This window comes from Nomascus leucogenys, chromosome 16 (genome assembly GCF_006542625.1).
Source record: "Nomascus leucogenys isolate Asia chromosome 16, Asia_NLE_v1, whole genome shotgun sequence".
Lineage (NCBI taxonomy): Eukaryota > Metazoa > Chordata > Mammalia > Primates > Hylobatidae > Nomascus > Nomascus leucogenys.
In genome coordinates, this window is record NC_044396.1 from 75339520 (window position 1) to 75343794 (window position 4275).

At 41.3% G+C, this 4275-nt stretch overlaps 1 pseudogene; it reads left to right on the top strand.

Moving 5' to 3' along the window:
* Positions 1-257: 257 nt before the first annotated feature.
* LOC100605833 lies at positions 258-3853 on the top strand (annotated as a pseudogene).
* The last annotated feature ends 422 nt before the right edge of the window (positions 3854-4275 follow it).

Sequence of the window (4275 nt, forward strand, 5' to 3'; positions counted from 1 at the left end):
GAGGGTTACAAACATTTGCAGGAGTTGCCATTGGCACATACTGGAATGCTGAGTGCCAAAGCCCTACAGTGTCTGTTCAAGGAAGGTGGTTAAGAACATGGGTTTCGAGTGACAGATACCTCATTTAAGTCCTGCTTCTGCCACTTATGTGTGATAGTGAGTGAATGACTTAATCAGTCTCAGCATCTGTTTCTTTATTTGTAAAATAAAAATAATACTAGAACCTACCTACTAGGCCTTTTATGGCCATTGTAAGTATGAATGAGATACTGTGTATAAACTGCACACAAGGTGAGTGTTCACCATACGTATCAAATAATTGGCTCAAATGGACATGAGAGAGTAAGTCAGCAAATTTTGTCTGTTAAACTTTTGTGGCAGACAACTCCCGGGTTGCCTGCCAGGGTCACACTTTCTTATAATATGGGTTTCCCCTAATAACATCTAAATTATGTGACATCGGTCTCTGGCAGGAACTAGGGTAGACATCAGGACCAATCCAATTCTTTGGAACCGGGAGGGTACTATGAAGTCTAGAACAGAGAATCACTGAGCCTGGGTGGCCTTGTCTTTGTCGAGTCACATTAATGGCAACTATTTTAGGAACTTCAGCCAAGGGCTTGAAGCAAGACTAGTTCCCTCTCATTGACCTTTGGTTGTTCTAAACATCCATGAGGTAATTTACATCCTTTCAAAAATGTGCCTTTTTGCTAAAGTTAGAAAGAGGATTTCTGTTACTTAAAACCAAAGAATCTTAACCAATAAAACCCATCTGTTTTTTATTTTTGTTAATTTTTTAGAGCTGTATTTTAGGCTGAAGCTTGGTAGGGCAATCATGACTCACTGAAGTCTCAAACTCCTGGGCTCAAGTGATCCTCCTACCTCAGCCTCCCGAGTAGCTGGGACTACAGGCATGCACCACTACACCTGGCGAATTATTATTATTATTATTATTATTGTAGAGATGGGGTCTTGCTATGTTGCCCAGACTGGTCTCAAAATCATGGCCTCAAGTGATCCTACTGCTTCAGCCTCCCAAAGAGCTAGGATTACAGGCATGAGCCACTGTGTCCAGCAAAAACCCATCTGTTTTTATTTTATTTTATTTTATTTTTTTGAGACAGAGTCTCACCCTGTGGCCCAGGCTGGAGTGCAGTGGTGCGATGTCAGCTCACTGAAACTTCCACCTCCCAGGTTCAAACTCCTGAGTAGCTGGAATTACAGGCATGCGCCACCACGCCTAGCTAATTTTTGTATTTTTAGTAGAGACAGGGTTACATCATGTTGGCCAGGCTGGTCTTGAACTCTTGACCTCAGGTCATCAGCCTGCCTCAGCCTCCCAATGTGCTGGGATTACAAGTGTGAGCCACTGCACCTGGCCCCATCTGTTTTTAACCTAATAATTTAATTAACTGCTGGATGCTGTCTTCTTTTATTAATATTTTATATAAATATAATATTTCTTGGTATTTTATACTTGTTCCCAGAGCTAGTAAAAAACAAAACAAAACTCCCACAACCTTTCAGTCCTTTCTGCAGTTATTTTACTGACTGACTATGCAAAGCTTAGAATATACAGTAGTAACTAAATGGATTTCAATCTCATGAAGGTGCCCAATATGTAAACAATTAACTGTAGGCAAATCAGACTGAAAATTTGTTCTTTCATGGCCTTGGAATGAGAGAAATCTAACAGAAGCAGCTTCTAAAAATACAATCAAGATGATCTTGTATCTTTTTAAAAATAAGCCATTATTAGCAAGACCCTTCTCTCCTTTTCTGAAGTATGGGCTTCCCTTCACCATAGCTATATGTGCCTCCATTTCTTAGTAAACTCATATCTTTCCATTCTGCTTTCTTAATCCTCTTCTTATCTGTTTATCCAGCAATTAACTCAACTGATACCTATTTAGTGCCAACTGTGAATTGATTGTGGTAGGTGCTAGATCTATAATCATAAAACAAAACAAAACAAACTTAGTTCCTGACCTTAAAGAGCCTATGATCTCATAGTGAGACAAATATTAAATAAATAAGCATTAAAAAATACCTAGTCACTGGGCACAGTAGCTCACGTCTGTAATCCCAGCGCTTTGGGAGGCTGAGGTGGGTGGATCACCTGAGGTCAGGAGTTTGGGACCAGCCTGGCCAACATGTGAAACCCCGTCTCTACTAAAAATACAAAAATTAGCCAGGCATGGTGGCAGGCGCCTGTAATCCCAGCTACTCCAGAGGCTGAGGCAGGAGAATCACTTGAACCCAGGAGGCAGAGGTTGCAGTGAGCTGAGATCGTGCCATTGCACTCCAGCCTGGGGGACAAGAGCGAGACTTCGTCTCAAAAAAAAAACCTAGTCAAAGTATGTGTCACTGCAGGCTGGACTCATGGTCTCACCACTGAGTTTCAACAGCTGGTGATACTGGTCACTGGTGTAGGGGAGGACTGTGCCCAGTCTATGCCCTGGCTTTTGTAGAAAAAGGAGCACTAATTGTGAATTATTTAAGAGGGAGTTGGTAAAGGCTCCTTAGTTGCTGATAAGGTTGGTGAAGAAATAAAAGACAAAGGTGGAAAAGTGGTGGCCAACTATGATTCAGTGAAAACAGGAGAGAAGGTTGTAAAGACAGCACTGGATGCTTTTAGAATAGATGTTGTAGGTCAACAATAGTGGAATTCTGAGGGATCATTCTTTTGCTAGGATAAGTGATGAAGACTGGGATATCATCCACAGAGTTCAATTGCGGGGCTCATTCCAAGTGACCCTGGAAAGCATGGGATCACATGAAGAAGCAGAAATATGGAAGGATCATTATCACTTCATCAGCTTCAGGAATATATGGCAGCTTTGGCCAGGCAAATTATAGTGCTGCAAAGTTGGGTCTTCTGGTCCTTGCAAATTCTGTTGCAGTTGAAGGCAGGAAAAGCAACATTCATTGTAACACTGTTTCTCCTAATGCTGAATCAAGGTTGACTCAATTATGCCTGAAGATTTTGTGGAAGCCCTAAAGCCAGATTATGTAGCATCGCTGGTCCTTCGGCTTTGCCAAGAGAGTTGTGAGGAGAATGGGGGCTTGTTTGAGGTTGGAGCAGGATGGATTGGAAAATTATTCTGGGACCGGACCCTTGGAGTGGTTGTAAGACAAAATCAGCCAACGACTCCTGAAACAGTGAAGGCTAACTGGAAGAAGACATGTGACTTCGAGAATGCCAGCAAGCCTCAGAGTATCCAAAAATCAACTGGCAGTATAATTGTAGTTCTAAGTAAAATAGATTCAGAAGGAGGAGTTTCAGCAAATCATATCAGTCACGCAACATCTACAGCAACATCAGGATTTGCTGGAGCTATTGGCCATAAACTCCCTCCATTTTCTTCTGCTTATAAAGAACTGGAAGCTATTATGTGTGCCCTTGGAATGGGAGCATCAATCAAGGATCCAAAAGATTTTAAATTTGTTCATGAAGGAAGCTCTGATTTCTTCTGTTTGCCTACCTTTGGAGTTATCATAAGTCAGAAATCTATAATGGGTGGAGAATTAGCAGAAGTTCCTGGGCTTTCAAGGAACTTTGCAAAGGTTCTTTATGGGGAACAATACTTGCAGTTATATAAACCACTTCCTAGAGCAGGAAAATGAAAATGTGAAACAGTTGTTGCTGATGTCCTAGATAAATGATCTGGTGTAGTAATTCTTATGGATGTCTATTCTTATTCTAAGAAGGAATTTATATGCCGTAATCAGTTGTCTCTCTTTCTCATTGGCTCTGGAGGCTTTGGTGGAAAATGGACCTGAAAGTCAAGGTAGCTGTAGCCATACCTAATAGACCACCTGATGCTATACTTACAGATACCACCTCTCTTAATCAGGCTGCTTCGTACTGCCTCACAGAAACTGGAATCTGTTACACGTTGATCCTAACTTTGCTAGCCTAGCACGTTTTGACATGTGTACATGGATTATGTGTATGTGGATTATGTACATTTAGATTTTTTGCCAGGCATGTTTTATAATGTGTCAAGATTCAAAGTGATTAAGACTTGTTTTGCAAAACCAGTATATCCAGGGCAAACTACAAACTGAGATGTGGAAGGAAGGAAACAGAATTCACTTTCAAACCACGGTCCAAGGACCTAGAGACACTGTCATTTCAAATGCATATGTGAATCTTATGCCAGCATCTGATATTTCAGCTAAGACACCCTCTGAAGGTGAAGAACTTCAGAATACCCTTGCATTTGAGGAAAAAGGTCACTGCCTTTAAAGGATGTTGGGCGTGAGATGGCA